This window comes from Trachypithecus francoisi, unplaced genomic scaffold (assembly GCF_009764315.1).
Source record: "Trachypithecus francoisi isolate TF-2019V2 unplaced genomic scaffold, Tfra_2.0 Lachesis_group2, whole genome shotgun sequence".
Taxonomy (NCBI): domain Eukaryota; kingdom Metazoa; phylum Chordata; class Mammalia; order Primates; family Cercopithecidae; genus Trachypithecus; species Trachypithecus francoisi.
The window spans coordinates 132861236-132884388 of record NW_022681465.1 but is presented as its reverse complement, the minus strand read 5'-3'; the positions used below and the strand labels follow the sequence as shown (position 1 = coordinate 132884388).

General features: G+C 39.7%; 1 protein-coding gene across 13 annotated transcripts in view; it reads right to left on the bottom strand.

Moving 5' to 3' along the window:
• Positions 1-23153, bottom strand: part of EBF1 (EBF transcription factor 1) — a 408155-nt gene that overhangs the window by 106132 nt on the left and 278870 nt on the right. The gene's annotated exons all lie outside the window — the stretch shown is intronic.

Here is a 23153-nt window from a genome sequence, read left to right as displayed (position 1 = left end):
GGGAAAGGTGGCAGCACTGCTCAGCTTCAGCCTTTGGTAGCCCCATAAAAATGCAGGCCTAGTGTCGTCTGGGTTTCTGGTGATCTTTCCAAAGAAGCCAGGAAGCCACATTTTCATATAAAATTTTTCAATCTTTAAATGTTGGAAACGAGTTCAGTATTTTTTTAATGCATAGGCCAAACAAAATGTTTGTGGGCTGGCTTTAACTCATGGGCTGCTATTTTACATTGTAACCCTACTCATGACACACCTGCCAGGCTAAAAGCAGACCTGGAAATACTTGCAACTGTGGCTAAAACTATAGGTACCAAATGTTCATTGCAGTATTGACAGCAAAAAATTCAGATGTCTAGGTGCTCCCAATAGGGGAGTGGTTAAAGAAATTATGGTATATTCATACTATAGAATACTAGGAGTGTCATTAAAATCCATGAAACAATTCTATAAACTGATATGGAAAGATTTCAAAATAGGTTAGCAAGTGAAAAAAAAACAATTTGCAAACTAAAGAACAGTGTAATTAAGTTTATTTTGAAATAATATATATGAACCTGTATATGCACTAGTATGTGTATGCATGCAGTTATATGCAAACAGGTATGATGGACAAAGGCCTGGAAGGAAGGATATGCATAACTTTCCCCAGAGGGTCCTTATAAAAAGGACTAGACTGCGGTTGACAGAAAAGGAGGACTATTAACATTTATTCCCTATATATCTGTATGATTTAAATGTTTTCAATGTGTACAAATTAAGGTACTATGTAATAATAAAAAAATTAAGTAGCAGAACATTTAATTCTATGAGAGAGAACAGTTGTACTTTTTAGAGCAAAATTACATTTTAAAAAAGCAAAATAAAACAAACAAACAACAAACAAACAGCTGTGCTGACCCTGAGTCTCCTCTTCTCTCCTCATTTTGGATATGTTTTCTCTGAGAAAGCTCAGACAACATCCAAAGCAGCCCAGGACTTGTTTCTTACATTTGGGATACCCAGAGAGAAACAGAGAGAAGACAGGGGAAAATCACTTTTAATAGACACAGTGGATGGATTCAGTGGAATTTGACTGTGAAAAGATTTATGAAAGAGTTCAATTCAGCACACGGATGTGATAATTAATACAACTCTATCTCCAAGAAAATATTATGGAATGTGGGGGTGATATTTGAATACAAAACCACTTTTACCAGCACATTTTTGATTTAATTAATACAAGATTCTTTCTTCCTCCCCAATGAATTTTCACAATCTTAAGTATCTGCAAGGCCAGTGAGCCAATTTCTGGTTTTAAAACTCATTAAAAATAAAAGTTTAGGGTTGGGGGTGGGGTTTGCCTCTTTTTTTAAATCCCTTCCCCCACCCCTCACCAGCTACGAAAGTAGAGGAGATTTTCCTTCCTTCAAACTATGACAATAACATGATTACCCTACCACAGTTTAGCATAATGGCTCTGAAATGCTCATGGCACATTGCAGAGTTAAAGTGGAAATTATTAGGTAGCTCTTCTTTGTTATAATAATGATCACTCCACAAATAAAAGCTCTTCTCCCAAAGGTACTGCAAGGCACAAAATGCTAATTCTGAAGATTATGTGTGTGCTTTTATTAAATATTACTATGCCCTGCCTGTTTGAGGGCTTCTCTGCTCTGATTGTTTTATGAGTACCATGTTAATGTCATTCCCATCTTGCTAGCAGCAGGCACACATTTTAGCGTTTGTATGAGAGTTGATCAAAGGCCACGTGCTGGGGGAATTGCTGAGAAAACACGGACAAGCGATAAAAATCTAACAGATTAATTGGTTTAAATTTCATTTCAGGGTTTTGAACTTTGGCTCAGGACTCTAATACTACACCATGAGTCAGGGCCTAATTACCAGATTTCCAATTTGCTTCTTGAACAATAGTCATGGTGAGAAGGAAAAGAGAAGGAAGAAGAAAGAAAGAAAGAGAGAGAGAGAGAGAGAGAGAGAGAGAGAGAGGAAGGAAGGAAGGAAGGAAGGAAGGAAGGAAGGAAGGAAGGAAGGAAGGAAGGAAGGAAGGAAGGAAGGAAGGAAGGAAGGAAGGAAGAAGAAAGAGTTCAGCTCCAGTACGTATTTAACAACGTGCTGTGTGCAGACAATTGCACCAGGGGACATTTGCTATCACCTGCTCTATCTCCTGAGCATTTATATTTCCTTCGAATAGCCACAGAAGGCAGAAGAAATCACAGATGCCCTCAGTAGTTTAAAATTTCCTGATTTACAGAATAAGTGTTACATGATTCAAGTGCCTGCACACTCGCACTGGGAGCATCAGTCTCTTTATTAGCAAGGTGAATTTATAAGCTGGAATCGCACTTCAGCCTCCAATAGAAATGATCTATTTCATTGATAGAAAGCAAGGGCCAGGAGAGCCATGTTTACCTCGGGGTTTATGGGTGGCCTTGGGAATAAGGGTTAATTGAGCTCAGAGGTGCCTGCCCATTGAGGTGAATTAGTGGTGTGTGCAGCTATCAGCAGGGCCCTAGGGCTGCTCTTATTTTTCCTTCTGAAATCTCTGTGCTGTGATCAATACCTCACTTGTTTGGGGTAGCCATATAGATGACCCAGGTTCAGCATTTATCATATCTTATCCCCAAAATGAGGCTTTTGTGACAATGAATGCGACATTATGAAAGACTAATTCGAGATATATTGTTTGGCTTTTTTCTCCATTCCTGTATCTAAATACACCGAAGAAACAACACTCCATCAGTTGATAAAACGTGCAAATTTAGAAATGTTCTAATCTAAATCTACATCTCAAGGTGATATAAGGTTCTTTTCCATTCCCATTACATATGGCGTATGAAAACATGCATTCTGTCCTTTTCCAGAATTCTATTAACCAGAACTCTCTATTAATGAGCATTTCTACAAAGCAGACCACTGACGCTTACGATGGAGGTGAAAATGCTGGCATTCGCCTTTACTGGCTTCTGAGTAAAGACAGAAATGGGAAATTATGTTAAGTTGATTTTAACATTTGGAGTATGACTATATTTGAAAATGGGCAAAAGCTCCAGTTGTTCAAATTCCACATTTAGCGCTCACTGCAGCCTCAAAACAGTCTCTTACCTTCTTTAAGTTGTAGTTTCCACATGGGCACTCACCTCATAGAATTCCAGCAAAATACATGGAAAATGCCTACTTGTGTTTTGTTGTTTTACTGTGCACCACATAGTATGCTAGTTGCTGCTATAATAATTATTATCATCAGCTCCCCATTAACCAGAGTTTATTTATGAGAATACCCTACACTCTCATCAGTTTAGATTATGTAGTTTATTGTAAGACTGTCCTAAGAACTCCCAGTTTAGCTGCTTGCTAACATATCCAGCTAAATGTACTGAGTAGGTGGAACTGGCAACAGTCCCTCCGAAGTAGAATGTTTTTTTAAGGATCTCATTTGCCTGGAATGAATATTAATGGGAAACTTTTCAGAAATGAGGAATTGACTTTAATGTTATTGTCCCAAATTTTTGAGACTTGGCAGAAAACATAAAACCCATGAGCTTAGCTCATTTCTACGGGATACTTGTGACCTCGTAAAACTCAGGCTTTTCTCCCTTTTATCTCCTTAATTTTGGTGATGTTGTACTTGGGAGAAACTGTTTGAAAGACTATTGAGGGCACAAAATATTCCACTTGGACTCAGTGCACAGATCTGAATGCTTGTTTTTGCTGGTGTGTGTGTCTGTGTTTTTTTTGTTTGTTTGTTTGTTTGTTTGTTTTTGAGTGAATGATGACCTTCCTGCTCACAGCCCCTTAGCACTACAACCTGCCTTCTTGATGCCTTCTTTGATCCTGAAACTAGCAGTTACTGGACAGGAAGGGGACAAACAGAAGATTTTCTTCCAGCTGGAAGACTGGACCATGCACAGGAGGTATTTTCACCATGCACAGGAGGCAAATCTATTCTTTGTTTATCCATTCTCCAACTGCATGCTTTAGAAACCAGAAGCAGTTAGAATGCCTGACCTGAACTCTGGTACCAGAGTATACAAACTTCACTTTCAGAATGCTAACTCCAAATAAACAAATAAACTCAACCAATAAACAAACAAACAAATTTGACAGCTTCCCCACGCAAGGTGTAGCCGTCTTTATAACACTTATGCTGTTGCTTTAACTTGTGTTACTGGGGATTTGTTTCTGCCTTACTTTATTTTCTTCAGTAATTGCATTATGCAGTTAAGCATTTTATTGTTTATTAGGGTTTTTATTTCATTTTGTTATTTGTCTGCACTTATTGCCCTGTCCGCTAGCAAATCTAGATAATACTTGGCAAAGATTCATGTATTATATATGAAAAAGAGTCGTGTGTGTGTGTGTGTGTGTGTGTGTGTGTGTGAGATGTTTGTCACTTTAAGGAGAAATGTAACCCATGATATAGAGATTTCTCCATACTAGATGCAATTAAACCTATTAAATATTAAATGAGGAGACTGAGAATTTCAAGTGTTTTTCATTCTTTATTCCAAAGTGACTTCATTTGGCAAGAATGCCCTTTGCTTTGACAGTATTAATGGCTCTCACAGAAAAGAAGAAAAGGAAAAATTCACAGGCACTATTTGGAAATGTAACTCCAATGTCCATCTACATTAAGGCAGTGTTAGCTTAGTGGTGAATATCTAGATGTACCTAAACTTAGCAAAATAGTGTCTAAGTTCCAATTTATGCCATTTGCTAATTATAGACTAAGCCCAAATTATATTCTCTTCCTATTTTGCAGCTTTCTTATTTTATTCTGAATCAGCAAAATTTCTCAACAATCAATGGACATAGCACCTGAGCAAGGGAAGGACAAAAATGCTGGTGCAACAACTCTAATTCAAAACATTCCAGGGCAAGCGCTTTTGGATTCCTGAGTTTGTCTGTCAGAGATCCGGAACTGTGTGCAGGTTCATTACACAGGGTTATTTGACAATTTAGCAGTAAGAAATCTTGACATTTTGATGTACCTGTAACTTCTAAATTGCACTTGAAAGACTTGTTGAAGGCTTTTTGATTTAATGACACACAACATAGCATTGTTTCATAATATGCAAAAATTGTTTGTTAACTACACTGCAGCTCAGAATTTTATAACTCAAAGTGTGACTACACTGTTTTCCACCTTGCGTTTGATCTGCCAAATCCAAAATTAAAATGTACAAAATATTAATCCTAGAGCAGTCAAAGGCAAATGTTGTCATCAGTTCTTTGGGTTTTTTCCCCCGCTCTTATTCTATGATTGTCAGTCACTCCATTGCAAAGCAATGGGGAAAAATTGTCATGGAGGGTAAGAGAATTTTCAAAATGAATTATTCATGGATCCAATTGTGATATTTGTTGCAACAATAGTAAATCCACTTGCCTCTGATTATACAATAAGTAAATAACTCTCTTCTTCCTGACAAGGAGAACTTTCGTGCACAAAATTATTTTTAGTCCAATTCTCCTTATTGTCCTGTTGTAAGAAAAGTTTGGGAAATGAAAGCCAAGGGGAAAAAAGGAAATGAAAATAACCTTCCAAAAATGGACACCCAATGTTGTGAAAAGGAGAAACAATTTTCAGGTTAAAAAAATATGCAACTGCTTCTTCAAGGACTATTCAAGTCTTTATTCACAAGCAATCTTCCTGGGCCTGGAAAATCATAAAGTCAAATATGAGCAAGTCTAGTGGAAAATCTGTGACGTTAATCTTGGCTGGAGTCGTATTTTTAACAGGCCTTGAATGTGTGTGCCGGATTATCCAGATGGCCATACAGGAATCGGCCTGATAGGATTAAACCTTTATGCTGAACTCTGCTCCATCTGTTCGCCAAGGTTTGCCTTTCCTTATCTGAATATGAATTTTTAGCCTCCTTATGTCTGAAGGCAGGACCAAATTCAGCAATAAAAACATAGATGCATATAGATAATTTAACATTTCATTAGTTACTCTCAGTTCATATTACCTTGGTCTTTTTCTAGGAAACATTTTTGATATGAATTTTGCTAAGAAGAAATTTTAAAACATGTACAATCTACTTTTTTTGTTAGAAGGTTTTGTCTTTCTCTTCCTATTGAATTCTAGGAATCATTCAATTCACTACTATAATAGGGGCTTACACTGATGTTTGCCCACAAAGATAAAAAAGACATGGTATCCTCTTAGCAGAATTTGACTGTAAGATTAGATGATGTATAATTCCAATTGGATGAATGATCCAAGCAGAAGATATTCATGTGTGTTTTCTTCTTTTTTTTTCTATCACAAGAGGATCGGTATTAGTCATCACTTAACAAAATTAGCTACAACACTGTTTCTATCATTTTCATTAAGATTTCTATGTTTTTAAGGAAGCATGTTTTGTTTTGTTTTGGGTTTTTTTGTTTTTTGTTTTTTGTTTTTGTTTTTTTTTCTGGGGCAGGGATAGGGCTGTGGAGGCAGAAGCTGTAATTCGAGCTTCAACTGGAGTGAAAAAGGCAGACTTTTGTTTTGTCCTCCATGCATAGATCCCTAGAAGCAGTGAAGTCACTTAGTGATCAGCTGGAAAAGTTGGCTTATGGCAGGCAGGTTTCAGGAAAAAGGCCAGTGAGTTGCCAATAAGCCAGAGCTTGGTAGATGGCTCTGGGTTTCAACTCTATGACAAAGACAAAGGGAGGGCTCTGACTACCAGGCACAGTGGAGAGGGCCAGTGACAAATTTCCCAGGCAAACAAGGTGTGAATGAAAGAAAAAGTTGCATGAGCGAAGGATCTTTTAGAATCCCTCTTGTGGGCTGGTTTACAGCAATATAATCATTAGATGTGCTCAGTGTGTCCACGATGGAAACCTCAAGAGATGGCAGCCTGTGCGTCCTTGGCCCTAAGAAGAGAAGATCCCTCCAGCAGTCTAGCAGAATTCCATAGGCTTCCTTCTCATAGTACCCTCACTCACACTGGCTCTTGGCTCTATGCTGTTGTGAATGTAGGAGTCAAGCAGCTCATCAAATAATTTAGGCTTTTTTCACTCACAAGTACAGTTATTATACTTAAATAGTCCCTTAACTGAACATTCAGGGGACAGAGAACAGTCAGACTTCCCATGTAAGCTTAAGATGACTTATGCTTATGGCCATGAATGTACACATAAACATTTGGTAAAACACATGTTTTAGGCTCCTGAAATTGACAAGAATTCTAGTCAGGTAGTAAGGAGTGGTTCCCGCTTTGGAAGTAGATGACCCTAGATGATGAAGCCTACTATAAGTCATCTCTTGTAAGATGGGCAAGTTCACACACACAGCCCTGCTGTCTATCCTCTACATTCTATCCTAAATGAGGACAGCTGACTGGATGTTTGATCCCATTACTTAATCTGCTTTTGCTTTGCCCATTACAGTAGCTACTAACTATATGCAGCTATTTACATTTAATTTTCAATTAATTAATATGAAGTACAAATTATTTCCACAGTCATACCAGCCACATTTCAAGTAGTCAATAGTTATAGTGGCTAGTAGCTATCATATTGGACAGCACAGAGACAGGACACTTCCATCATCACAGGAAGTTCAATTGGATACCACTGATTTCAGGATCAAGTTTTCATAACTCAGCCTATAACTGATAAAGACTAATCAGAGCTGCAATATATGGGGTGCCCTCCATAGACTAGGAACTGTGCCAAGAACAACAATTAATTTATAATCCCTCCAATGAGGATCATAAAATCAAATGCTCACAGGGCTAGGCAGGAAGGTAAGTCAATGAAATGGGATGAGGCAATGCAATGGGATTGGTGGGGATTGTGGCTAAATGTAGAGTATGTGCTTCATCCAAAAGTAAGATGGTTTCTGAGTTTGCCCTACCTGTTGCCATTTGAGAATGTGGATCCAGCACTACAAGCTCTTCTAATTATAAAAGACATTTGTAAATCCAGGTTTTCATATAAAATCTCTATTTTTAATTGCCAGCAACTAATACATAATTTCTTTCTTTTTTTTCTTTTTTTTTTTTTTTGAGATGGAGCTTCACTCTTTTTGCCCAGGCTGGAGTGCAATGGCACGATCTCGGCTCACCGCAACCTCCGCCTCCTGGGTTCAAGCGATTCTCCTGCCTCAGCCTCCCTAGTAGCTGTGATTACAGGCATGCACCATCATGCCTGGCTAATTTTGTATTTTTAGTGGAGATGGGGTTTCTCCATGTTGGTCAGGCTGGTCTTGAACTCCTGACTTCAGGTGATCCACCTGCCTCGGCCTCCCAAAGTGCTGGGATTACAGGCGTGAGCCACCGCACCCGGCCTAATACATAATTTCTTAAGATGCCATGCAACCCAAACCAAAATATGGCTGAAGGCTGGATTCAGTTCATGATCTACCACTGTGCAACTTACATAAATCCTTGGAGGGCTCAGATTCATCTTTTACTGATTAATTATTAACTTCTGCAATCATAGAACTAATACTGTCACTGACTTACCAAACAACAAACACAATCATGGCCAATTTTGCTCCTGATCTTTACGTCTTCTCTCAAAACACATGGAAGTCCCCCAGTTGGCCTTTCTTTGCTATGCAGAAGATTTTCTATATGCCGTTTGGGAGATGAGCTCCCTGTTCCTGAAGGATTTTTATTGTCATCACGTAAGACAGCATAGATAGTGACTTTTTAAGAAAACCATGTTTTGAATGTGAGCAGCATTTTGAAACCAACCTTGCCCAACCTTTAATAATGCACAAGTCCTGCTTTGTGCTTTTCAGAATAGTTCTGCTTATATTTCTCTCCACAACCGAAGCTGCCATTGCTAACGTATTTCAGTGAGCTTTCATTATTCAGGCCTTATCATTTTGAGCCAGTTTCCTCTCCTCCCTGACACATTCAGTGACACTGCAATCCAGCATTTGTTACAGCACAGATGTTTCCGTGGTGATGATCTGTGATGTCATAAGCAAAGGAATATGTATCATTGACTTTGCCCACATAAGCCATGAAAAGAAGAGTGGGAAGTTCACTTTCATCTCAACTCCATGATGTACTGACTCAACTTCCTCAAAAATTACTCTTTGGGGTCTGGGCTGTTCTGTCTGGACATCAAAGAGCAAATACTTACAGTTGCCTGTTTGTGATTCATTTCTACTACATAATTATTAGTTATATGCAAAGTCCAGTCTACCTATCAAAACCCAGATTAACCTTCCTCAGATACCAGCTTTCAAAACTTAGCCAGCAGGATCAAGTCCGCTCTCACGATTCTGGCCCATTCTCCCTTTCCAGTCTCATTTTCAGCCTCAGCAGCAGTTAAGAGCACCAGCTCTGGATTCAGGGAGCCTCAGCTAGCCCACATTTCAGCTTCACCATTTACCAGCTTGGGCAAATTACTTCACTTTTTGAAAGCCTCAGTTTCTACCACTTTAACTGAGGATAATAGTTATAAAACAGCCCACCTTATAGGGTTGTTGTAAGGTTTGAATGAGTTAATCTATGTGAAGAGTTCAGTACAGAGTGGGCAAAAATTGTGAGTTGATAAAGAGGAGGAGGAAGAAGAGAAGTTGCTGTAGGAGAAGGAGAAGGAAAATAGGGAAGAAGAAAAGAAAGATGGTAATGACCAGCTTCCCAAATCCACTGTCTCCAAACAGCCTTTGCATGTTCCCAGCATATTTTTTATGAAGGATATACCACTTACTTCCACCACCCAAATAGTTACTTGCCAAAAAGATCCATCTTTTGCATAAAGGTGTCTCTTTCTATCCGTCTACAAAGCACTAACCCTTTAGCAAACTCTTCCTATCTTTCCCATTTATTATTTACTGCACTTTTTCTTGAACTCTTATCTTGATATATGCATGTGTTTTATATATATCTGGGCATGTATATACATAGGCAAATCACCCCAACTAGTCAATGCATCCCTTGCAGACAGGTACCTCATTCATTAACAAACTGGGTAGACAGTACTCTGCACTCAACCCATACCTGACAATTAACTAGCATTGTTAAGTTTTTAAAGGGCTTTACCATACATTATCTTAAGTATTCTTAATATCAACCTTGAGCAGTAGGCAAGCAGACCATATTCCTCATTCCACTTTACAAATGACATAGCTGAATCTCGGGGATTCAACTGGACTTGAGACTTTGAGAATCCATGTTGATCGATATAGTCAAATATTTAAAACACCCAAACTACCCTTCAGTTTGGTGTTTATCTGAAATTTCTGTTCAGTTTGGCTAAAATATTCACTTCAATCATACAAATACAGCCAAAGTCCCATAAAATCTTAAGTTGTGCAATTTCTTATCCCCAAGATAGAGGGTGGATATTTATTAACTTTACAGAATATTACTACTCTATTTCCAAGTAAAGTTATTTTCCCCCTAAGACTCAGACCCTCATATGAATTATAGTAAAATCTCTCTCCACCTTCTTCTATTTCCAAGTTCAGAAAATTGCATCCTAATATAATAGCACAGGTGCCAATTTAAACACAGGAACATCGAAAATGCTGCCAAACTTCCAGGCTTAGAAGCTTTTCTATTGTTACATGTTGGGCTGCTAAACACACACTGGGTATGAACAGCTAATACAAACGATAGCAACACTATGAGAAACATTTTTAAAGTATTGGGCAGTTCCTTTTAACTTTCATTTTTAATCTGGACATTGTCCATTCCAATGGTCTTCACTATGGAATGTTGCACATATCATGAAAATAATAAAATTTACTAACAAATAGACTATCCTAAAATAGTACCTTAACACTTTCCCCCAACTTTCTTTTCCTTTTAAACAGCAAGGATTGGATTCCACAGGCTTTTAGTTAACCAAATCAAGGAGACATTCTAGGATTCTGCCAAAGTTAAAAGGTAGAGGAATATGAGGTTTGACTTTATAGATTTGTTGCACATAATACTTACTGGAAAAGCACAGCTGGTTTGGTGATTCTGCCAGAAGATTTTGGCAAAGAAAGACCAAAGATATATTTTCCTCCTCTATCAAGAAATGATCCAATACATTGGAACTGGCTGGAATATATCCCCTTCACCCACCAACCCACGGATAATACACCCAACGGCATTTGCCTCAGGCCTAGCACATAGTAGGTGCTCAGTGTCTGTTGGCTTCTCCAGCTATGCTCAAAAGAGAAATACACACACACACACAAAAATAAAGAATTAAGTATCTCAATTTGTACCAACCATGTTCATTTTAATCATCATTCTTCTAAATAGCAGCCCAAGTACATCGCTCTCTGTTTATATTCAACATATGCACTATCTTGAAATTTTTATTACTTTGCCCCAAGGTCGATGAAAGAAACTGAAGGGTTGAGAAGAGGCCTCAAATCTGACACTGTCTATGTCCCTGTTCCCTGGGTCTCCCGCTGCATTTCTCCCCAGAACTGTGGATGAAAAATGTGGGTTTGAACAACTGGTGTCCTGCTGATTGCAACTGTCAATTAAATAAGCCAGCAACACAGGAGCATATGTTTGCATATAAAATATTGATTAATTTCACAGATTGGAATAAAAATATATTAGTACTTGGGTTCTGCTTTCATGCTTAGTGTTCAGATAGGCACTCAGTCCATTCAGATCTATTTCTGCACCCTGTGGGCTCAAGAGTGTTACTTTTGTGTTTCGATTTTTTCTTTTCTTTTCTTTCTCTGGTTACCCATGTTAGTGTTTCTGTTACAACTGACCGGCAGCATACGTTTAAGCAGGATTTTAATTACTAGGTCATCTCCCAGCCGACTTGCCCACGGCAGGCCGGTAGAAAAGCCACAGTCCCGCAATCCATGCCTCAGACTTTCTCTTGTGTCCCTCCAGGTAAATCTCTTTTTTTCGAGGATGCTAATATCATGCTGATGGCATCATATTCATCTGATAAGAATGATGACCACCTAATTTCTATAAAGTTTCATTTCTGTCCACTGAGTATTTCAAGTTGCAGGGCTGGCACAGGGAGTTTGAGATGGGGTCCCTGATAGTGTGACGTGATACCAGGACTTTTTATCTTAACCCAGAAAAGCACCTTCCCATATATCACTGCACATGCCAACTAACTTACCCTTGGGATTTAGCATAGATCTGGCTTTTCAGTTTGCCTTTGAGTAATGTCGTCAATTTGTTTCAGTTGAAGCAGGTATTATATTACATGCTCAAATAGCAGGAGAATTTCTCTCCACCTCTGAAGTCCAGTGTGGAGGGGAGATTAGCACTGACTAAACAATAAGAAAAAAACAGTGGTGAGGACCCCTTGTGTCAGCTACTTGGAGATCCAAAAGCTGCGGATAAAAACCTAACTTTGGTCACGACCACATCCTTAAAGGATGGTCTCAGTTTCCCAAATGTGTTAAGTAAAATTAATAATACTAGTGCCCTCCCATGGCTGTTAAGAGCATTAAAAGAGATCATACAAAGTGCTTAGCACTGAACTTGATGCAGAGCAAGTACTTAACGACCGCTATCATAACAGTAACGCCATCATCACCCAAAACACTGCTCTAAATTTTACCATTTTACCATTACCATTTTATGGACAATGAGTTCTGTTAGCCCATGATTAAGAAACTGCAATGGAACCACATCTCAAGGAGTAAACAACCTATGGAAATTTTCCAGGTTTAGTTTCTCAAAAATGGATCTCAGACCTAACCTACTTTCCCTATTTCCCTCCCTACATCTTCTGATGTTTTATCCCCACATGGAATTTTCAATATGCTTTCCCCTCTCCTGATCATTCTCATTTAAAATTTTAAAAGTTTCCCTGATTCTTCAGACTTGGCTGAGTCCCCCAGTTTTAAGCTGTCTTAGGAGTCTGTATTTGTACCTTATAGCACTTAACCATCATTGCAGTTTAAATCATTCCGTGTGCCATTATTTGTCTAATATCAGCACATAAATACACTCACTTGACAGTCTACCTCATAATGCTAACAACTGTCCCTGCCTTATCACCTCTGTAGCCCTGTTGTCTGATATAATTGGCAGTCAGTCAATAAACATGTGTTAGTGTTAAATAGATGAATGATTGAATGAATAAGCAAATGAACCAAAGAGGAATCATTGGTGTTATTAAGATGTTAAGGAACTGTACAGAGTAGCTGAAAAGTTACGAATTCATCCAGAAGTTATGAACAATTGCCACTACACCCATGATGGGCTTCTTAGGTTGACAACTGGTGGCTATGTGGAGTCCTGTTTCCTGGGTCGACCTAGCCTCCATTTCAGCAGCAGGCACTCCATTCTCTTGGGGGTTAAAATTAGCACCAGTAAGCTCCCCGTATAGTGGGCTCTAATCGTGCAAGGACCCAGGTGGATCTTGCTGACAGATGTTAAGGTTAGAAGGAAGGGTAGCAGCCAGATGAGAAAACAGAGCCACCCCCTTCCGGAGGTACCAGGACTTCCTGCGTTTAGGCCCGGTGGTTCCTGCCTGTCTGCCCCTCCCCCATGCATCAGTTTCAACACAGTTGCTGCTCTTTCTGTCATTTGAACTCAAATTCTATCTCAGAAATTGATGGGCGATCCTGCCCTTGACAACACAATGTCAGCCTTGCTCAGTGTCCAGCTGGTTCCGTATATATTATCATAATGCGCTGCCTGGGTGGACCCTGGCTGATTTTCTGTCTTGATGCAAGTCCTCTTTCCAAACTAATTTCTGCTTTCTGACGTGCAGACACCACTTGTTTAAAAATAAAAAACAGCAGCTTGGGAGTTTTATTTTTTTAAATCCTATTAGGATATTTAAGTGTATTCTAATGGTAAACTGAGCCTAAAGGACTTTCTTTTAAAAATGATTTGACTCAAAAAAAAAAAAAAGAATGTTTCCCAGGCTCCTACACTGTTTCCCGGTGACTTGAAAGAATTATTACTTCCCCCAACCCTTACAGCCCTCTCTAACAGCATTTCCCAAGCTTCAGTCATGATTTTCCTCTATCCCTGTACCACTTACACTATTATTTACTTAATAGTATGTAGCTACTATGTCTGTTTAGATCAGCTTTTTCTTTAACTTTAGTCTTGCCCTAAGCAATAATAGCTGTGAGATCGATTTTGAAGCTGGAGTTATTGTTTTGTTTATGCATTAACACAAACACATAACCATTAAAAATGTTTTAATGTTTTTCCCCTATTTTCTAAAATTATCTCACCTACTGCATGGGAAATAGTGGTCTGAAAGCTCACTGCTAACCATCAAGCCGCTTGTACACAACACGCTCCCAGCTGGAGAAATTCGGGGAGAAGAATGCAGGGTGAGAGCTCCCTGAGGTGAAATGGGTGTGTATGCTACATTTCTGTGGCTTTTCCAGAACTCCTAGAACCAACTGTTAACCTCCTGCAGAGATGGCCAAGATGGAGGGAAATTGGGTCCGTTCCCTAGAATGACCATCACCTGGGCATTTCGGTAGCCACTTTTCCAAGGCTGCAGGTGTGTAACCCCTTAAGTGATAGAAGAATCTCTCACAGAATTAGTTGAGTTCAAAAAATAAATAATCAGAGCTTGAAGGGCTCTTTCAAGACCCACCTTAACTGATGAGGAAACAGAGGCCCACATAAATCAAAGTACATACTCAAAGTCATGTAGTAAGGTAGTGGCAGAGCTTGGTTTTAATTTATTTTTGCATATATAACTGAAAATGGTCAAACATATTTCAAAATCAGAAATCAACCCCTGGCCACTGCTCCTAAATATCTCATCTTAAGAAGGGTTTATGAACAGCACATCAAAGCTTTTACTTGCCCATGAACATCATTTGAAGCCTCTAAAATTCTCAAGTGAGGGAAACTCCTGTGACAGATAAATATAGAGACAGCTTGGTTTGAAACAATCAGTTAGGCAAATCAATTCAATTGGGATTATGACGCTTTTATAACCAAATATAAGACAAAAAAAATTAGGCTTAAAAAAGTTCTGACCAGGCTGGCTCATGCCTGTAATCCCAGCACTTTGGGAGACCAAAGGGATATAATTGCTTAAGCCCAGGCATTCAAGACCAGCCTGGGCAATATAGTGACCCTTGTCTCTATAAAATCAAAACAATTAGCCTGGTGTGGTGGAATGCACCTGTAGTCCCAGCTACTCGGGAGGCTGAGGTGAGAGGATAGCTTGAGTGCAGGAGTCTGAGGCTAAAGTGAGCTATGATTGCACCACTGCACTTCATAGCCTGGGCAACAAAGCAAGGCCCTGTCTCAAAATAAAAAATAAAAAATAAAAAAAAAGTTTTTAAATACAGTTCTGTCATTTCTAGCCAAAATATAAGTAGAAAGCAACAATCTTTGCCCCCAAATCCCCCCTACAACACACAACACACCACACTTTGTGCTTATTAAAATACGTCAGGTGTGATTCACTCATTTATTAGCTCAACCAACCAAATACTGGAAATTTCCCACAGTTTACAGGTTTGTCAAGAAATTCATATAAGAAACTAGCCTCCCTATATCCAAATCAGTTTCACATGTTATTTCTAGCATGAGGTTCCCGAACTCTTCAGTATCCTAACGGCTGCCTAACTCATCATCTCATCATTTTCTCATGGACTCCTTCCTCCACACCTTGTACACGTCCCAGAGAGCCCATATGGCCAACAAATGATTTCTAGGGAGATGAGTTAGAACATTCTTGCAAATAAATAAAATATTACCAGCATCCTTATTATCTTGCCAGCCACATAGAAAATATACTCATCATCGAATAAAATCAGCATTTTTTAAAATTTGACTAGCAGAATGTGTCCCAGCCAAAAAATTTCCTTCATGTTTCTGAAGGAAAATAAACTATAAAGTAAATATACATGATGTGCCCATTTTTTAAGAAAAGATATGCTCTGGGTTAACTTTTAAAAAGTCTATTTAAGATACCAGCACAATTGCCTTGATTGTGTTAAGAAAAAAATAAGAACAATAGGATAGGAGATGGAAGGAATTTCTCGTAATGTACCAAAGCAATAGTTGAGAGTACAGACTTCAGCATCAAACTTCCTGGATTTGAACCCTGGGTCTACTATTTAATTGCTATGTGACTTTAGGCTAGTTATTGACCCTCTTCTTTAGCCTTGGTTTTCTCATTTTTACAACAGGGTACCTATAGCACTCTGTGCCTGCCATAGTAGGGCTCAGGGAATGTTTATTGTTATTACTCTTAGCACTGTTATTAGGCAGACCTAAGGTCAAATTCCAGGTCCAATTCTAATTAGTTGTGCAGCTTTGAGTAAGTTACTGACTCTTTCTAAACCTCGGTTTTCTCATCTGTAAAATGGGGATCATAATTATTACTATATCATGAGATTGGTTGGAAGACTTGATAAGTAAAATGGTTACCATGGTGCTGGCATATATAGTAAATGATCCATAAATGCTAATAGTTAAAAAAAAAACAGTAGTGGTAGTAAATAATAATAGAATAATAAAGATTACTACCTGGCCTGGTTACCGTCAAGCATGACAACAAAGTCTGAGCACTATTTCTCCTTTATTATCAGTGCTATCGGTGGTGCCATGGTCAAATGAGCAGAATATAGATCACCTGCTCATGAACTCTTCGATCTGTCTGAAGCTGAGATCCTGCTGGCCACCACATCCCCAGTGTTAGGATCTCTGGTGTTACCTGCTTTATGAATTACTTAGGGAATACGCTGGAAATCAGTCTTCACTAACATCCTTATGCATTATCTTGACCATTTACCATATCCTTTCTATTTCAAGGAAAGACAAAAGGCATCTTCTCAACTGCTCAAAGTAAAAGCCCTGATTTGATACCTGAAAATCTGGGGTCTCAATGCTCTATTTTATGACACATCTCGATATTCTTAACCCTAATGTTCTGCTCTTTCACCTGTCTTCTTTTTTTCAAGTAGGAAAATAAATTGGTAAATTGTAACATGCCACCCTCAGTCACAAAAGATGACACCAGTATTTTCCTACTTAGCCTGGGCCTTTCACCAAGATGATCTTGCCTTAGCGGGCTTGGCTGGGATTCTGCACCAAAACTAGCCACAGAAGGGCTGTTGGCTGTGTGGGAAGCTATGCATCATCCAACATCTGCCCTTGAATGTACATTTCTGTCAGGAAGCTGGATTTATTTTACGGACATTCTTCTCAGCATCCTGGGAATTCCAGAAAGACTGGAGGCAAGGCTAGGCCAATATGAAATGTACAGGCATTGGGGTGGACCCCAAATCCCTTGGCTTGTTTATCCAGTGACCAGGAAACTACGCAATCCCTGAAATGCACATAGATAAGTATAAAGAGCACTGAATGGATTTTGACAGAAACAAGCTATGTTTAAGTGTGAGCAGATTATATCCACTTTCTGGGTCTCTGTAGAATGAGGAAGAGTGAAAGAAATGACCTTCCATCCTTCAGTGACTTCCCTTAGTGTGAGCTGTCGCTCAGGCATTGCCCCTGGTAGGAGGGGAGAGAGAAATTTGGAAGGGTATATTTTTCTCTGTTGTTTTAGTTTATTTTCGCTCATTAAGTTTTGTTGGAGTAATATACATTTTAATGGGTCAAATAATGCAGCCACCCTCCACTCAAAAGACCTTGAAAAGGTGAGGGTCTCCACACATTTAAAAAGATGTCAAAAGGTACACTTTCTAAGCCACTTACGAAAAACTAAATCAATAATACAAAGCCATCTGAAAAAAAAAAAAAAAGGAAAAAGGACTTAAAATGTTTGACTTTCTATAAAGAACACATGCACTATTGATACAATAAGGAGTAATTAGGGGGACAGCTCCAAAGCACAGCTAACTCCCTGGTGAGTTTCCAAAGTCCAGCAGCGAAGGGCGAAGTTATAAGCAGGTCTGAGCAATCTTGCCCTGGGCTTTCACGGGATCTGAGGAGCCCATATAATTGAAACTGAGTTCATCAAAGCCCTGCCTGACCTCCCTCTCACTTCACAATTGCCACCGAGACCATGGCCTGACCAGCCCACTTTGGCCTGCATGATGTAGCCCTCACAGCCACCCCAGTCTCATCTCCTGCCACTCCTCCCTTGCCTGGGAACAACAGGAGCCCTCTCAGTCTCCTTTTGTTCCTGGAATTCACCTAAGCAAAACAACCCTTGCACACAGTTTCCTATACCTGGCAATTTTTTTTGTCCCCTGTGCCTAGTGCTATGGTTTGAATAGATGAATGGTTGAATGTCCCTGCCAAAATTCATGTTGAAATGTAATTGCAGTTTCAACAGTGTTAAGAGGTAGGACCTTTAAGAAGTGATTAGATCATGGGGGCTCTACCTTCCTCAACAGACTAATTCCATTATTGCGGGAGTGGGTTAGTTATAAAAGTGAGCTCTCTTTACCCACACTTGCTTGCCCTTCCTCCTTTCCACAATGGGATGATGCAACCTGGAAGCCCTCACCACTACTGGCATCATGACCTTGAACTTCCCAGCCTCCAGAACCGTAAGACATAAACTCCTGTTCCTCAGAAATTACCCAGTCTGTTAAAGCAACAGAAAACAGACTAAGACACCTAGTAAAAACTTACTCATCTCTTTGGTTTTGGCATAAATGAGATTTCCTCAAAGAAAGCTTCCCCGACACTTCATTACTCTCCTCTGCTTTTGTGGTCCCCCTTTGATGTACCACTCTAATTTTGCTTAGTACCTCTCCTCTCTATTTACATTGTCATACACTTTGCTTAGTACCTCTCCTCTCTATTCACATTATACATTCTGTGAAGGCAAGGACTAAGTCTACATTATCCTACTGCTCCTAGCTTAACGTCTAGCATGTAGTGCATGCTTAGTATGAATGAGCGATTTCAAGTCCACCTTACTGACACCTTATGCCTTGGATGGAGATCCAAAGGAAGGGTTCTATTAGAAAACACCAGTGGATTTCTCTTTCCCAGGAAGTCCTATTTCTCCAAAGTCACCTCCTGCAGAAAGTCATGTGCCAATAGCTTCAGTTCAGAGCACCACAAAGTAGTGCATGCTAAAAGGAAGCCTAGAGAGAACGCTACCTGACTCTCACTGGACATACAAAACTGAGACCCACAGAAGCAAAGTGACCTTCCCAGGGCCACACAGCTAGTTAATGGCAGTCTGAACTAGAATCCAGCTCTTCAGCCAGACAGCCTGATCCTCCTTCTATCCTCCTGTTAGGACCATATTATACAGAAGGGAAAAGAGACTGGCTCAATTTGGGGTAATCTCTTCAAGTTCAAACCATCTTTCTCCACATTTCCGTAAAAACGTAAAAACAAACAAACCAAACAAACAAAAAACACATTTAAATACAGCTGATCACAGGAAGTCAATGGTGCTGGATACCCAGGGGCAACTGACAGAAGCAAAAACTGCCTCTGTCTGGATCAAAAGGATTATAGAAGGTCATATGCTAAAGATCAAGAACACCTCCATATTGTCAGGGACAGTTGTAAAGCGACACTACAACCAAAAGGTCAGAATTCACTGGTGGTAGTGAACACCTGACTCTATTTCTCCAGAGCTGTAATCACAGCCAGGAGATGCGCCCAGTGAGTCTATCATCAGTCTTTATTCTTCAAAATATTTTGAGTGTGACCAAACTCCACTATGGTTTTTATTTATCTTGAGATCTTGGCCCATTTATGTTTTATGTTGCAGTCTTTATCATAACTTTGAAGGGAAATTTAATTGATTTGTATCTGATACCCACAAAAGCTAAATTTCAATCATTTTTCATTTTTGAAAAGTGAGTATGTTTTAAAGAACCTGCCTTTGATCTAAAAAATTAAGTAGGACCTCAGGTCAGAGCTCATGAACACTAACATGTTTATATTCTAAAAACTCTTGATTAATAGGTCCATTTTTTTTTCAAATAAATATGAAGGATATACACATTCAAAACAATAAAAAAAAGAAACTAGATCTAAAGAATACCCTATTGGGAACTTAATCCCACTCCTGGAAAGGGCTCCTACTGATGGGTGAGCTCTGGAACGTGCTCACATTTTTCTAGTCACCATGGAGGAGGCAAGTCCTCTAACAGCCCAAAAAGGGGAGAAGGGAAAGAAAAAGAGAGGAAAGGAGAAACACACATGCACACCAAAATAAAAAAATACATATATCCCCTTTAAAAAATGAGCATTTAAACTGCTTGTCAGACGGTTTCCTGACAAAGCCACTAGAGTGTATTCACAGGCATTTGCATAAATGCTGCCGGTGAGTTCACCATAGCTGCAAGCGCTAATGGTACATAAAGTAATTTAGTCACTTCTCCCGGCATTCTATGTCAGAATGATGAGCATGGGCACTTTGCCTTGTTGCATATTAGATCATTAGATAATAAAGTGTTAGCACATGCAAGCTAACAGGGGCTCTGCACCACAGCGCTGTGAGGGCACTGCATTTTGCCACAGGGGGAAGAAACAGAGAAACTGATGCCACAGTTGGCCTTGAATTCAAGTAAACACAACCTGGAACTCAGGGTAACAACAATGCCAACAGCAACACTCCTCAAGCCCCTCAACGACTCCCCAGATCACAGTCTTCATGAACTTGCCCAAATGACTGGAAGATAAGGCAAGTACACAGGGTAGCGCTGAACTTAGCCTTGTGGCAGCCACTCAGCTCCTTTCACCCTGAGCCCATGTTTTTTCAAAAATTGGAACCGAGAGAGCAGTCACATTTTGAGGCTGTCTCTCTCCACAACTGTATATCTTCCATAAAGCTATTGCTTAAAGAAGAAACCTCACTAGGCTAAATGGTCCCATAAATATCCAGCCAAAGAAAATCTTGGTATTTATGAATGAAGAGAAAGTGCAGGGGAAGACCATTTTCCACAATCTATAGCATGCCAGAATTCACTATCTTTGGACCATGCAAGAGTCTATGAAATAAATTTGCCTTTGTCAACTCTCATACTTGAATTACAGGGTCATTTATCAGAGCACAGGGGTTTGTGAGTCCATGGGTCACATAAGAAAGCCCATGCATGAATGTAAAGCACAATCTCTGTCTCTACTTATATGCAGAAAGGTGAGCCACAAAAGGAAACTTCCTCCAACGGTCTGACAAGCAGGATATAAATAGAGATTTGCAGAATAGCCCAAAATAATTCAGGCTACCTGTAAATTAGATGATAAAAAGTCCAGAATGGGGGAAAACGTAGGTTCCCACAGGTCACAAGAGGAGAACATGCTTTGCGGTCTCACCATGCGGTAGCTATTTGAAGGCAGTTGGGGGTGGGAGCAGAGAGACAGAGGGATGAGGGTGTGTGATTCTCGAAGTCTTTTAAACAGAGCATTTTGAAATAGAACTTTTCAACAGCAAAATAAAGTATTACCCTCACATCAACATGAATTAGCATCTAGGTCCACTCCCACACATTACCAATGAAAGAGTTCAATAGTCACCCTTTGCTGAGTAGATATTTATGTGTCAGCCTGAAGTGTCTAAATGAGTGGGTGGTTTTGTGTGGTTAGTTGACTCACTCTGCAGAGAAGCAGATTTCTATGTTATTGTCATTACTAAGAATTTGAACATGTCTACCCTTTCCCTCCACTGGAGAGAAGTGAAGTAAGGCTTAGGTGAAGTCAAGGCCCCTAGATGAGGGAAATAGGACATACCTATGTCCCCAATGATGGCCAACCACTTACAGTGAAATGTCACCATTTTTGGAATAATATCTTATAATAATATGGCCATTTGTGGACTCGTAAACTGAAGCAGATGAATAAAATGCTGTCTTTAAAACTTAGAATAATATGATATCCCAACTGAAATATTAATACTCTTAGAAGAGGGAACATCTGAGCTGGGAGGAAGCTTATAGCTGTGTTGATCCAGAGGTCTCAAACTGTTGGCCTGTGGCTGCATTCTTCCTAAGTGGCTTTTTTCCCCCCTCTCCTCCCTTCAGTGTCCAAAAATTTTGTAATTAGTTACCAACAATTAAAAATGCATTGTTGCCAAACTGGAACATCTGGCCCCACTTGGGCTCTCATTCCCCTTAGCAACAACTGGCTGGGGCCGGGGGGCACCAGAGCGTGTACTTGCCTGTCTTCTCAGCCTCCACCCAGCCCACTTCCCTATCTACATTACCTGCCCCCACCCAAAGCACAGATTTTTTTTACTCTCCTACAGATCATCACCTTCATTTTAACAAGGAGGAAATCAAGGATCCCAAAAGCTAAAGCAACTTGTCCAAGGTCAAATAGAGGCCAGAGTGAAACTAAGGATTGAATTTGGGGTTCCTGGTACCTATTTCACAACCTAGTCCTTTATCATGCTGCAAAATAATGTTACTGATCCTCATTGCCTAGAGGGCTCCTTTAGAGCAGGTTATATTCCATGTTTGCTTTGGGTGTTTTGTTGGAAGGATAATTTGCATGATGTCAGGAGCTTTCTCATTGGCTTCCCGAGAGCAGAAATAGGAGCTGGGTGTGGCCTAAGCGTATTTTGAAAGTGTGAACTCAGATTTCAAACTGACAGTCAAGTCTGTCACCAGATTGGGCAGTACCTATTGCAACGAACCAGCCACAGGCAAAAACATAACTTCAGTCCTTAAGCAGCACTCTCCAAACCATGCCCACTGTATTTCCCTAATTTTACCTCCTCCTTTCACCTAAACACCTCTAGTCACACAATGCCTTAAGTGACTCGAAGGGTATTATAAAGACAGTACTGTAAAGTGACGATCAGAATAATTTTAAGTACAGAAATGGAACTAGGAATGTAATCATGAGCAGGTGTTTGAAATGGCCTCCTGCAAAATGTAATATCAATCCGTCTCAGCACTAATGAAACCATAAAGAAGCAGCTTTTGAAAGATGATGGTTTACTTTAAAAAGACTGTAAAACTGGATGTGGTGAAGAATCCCTTCTAAGAGTGTTACATCTGGCTAATTAATAAAAAGTACAGTTCGTGTGTTCCATAAGCACAGGGGGAAAAGCCAGGCAAAAAATGATGAGAGTGGTGTGTTTATTAAATCAGGATGCTGGCAGAGAAGGGAGTTTTCTACCTTGTGAATTATGGTCAACTCCTGGCCCATGGAAAAAAACAGGCAATCAGGTGATAATTTGTGCTGTAGCATTCTGAGAAGAATCTTGCTGACCTAGCAAACTGGAAAGGGAAGTGAGGGAAATGGGTTGAGAGTTTGAGGCAATTGAAGAAAGTCTAACATGGTGACCGGTATCCAGTAAAGCCTCAGTCACTCATTCTTGGATGAATGGATGGATGGATGGATGATGGA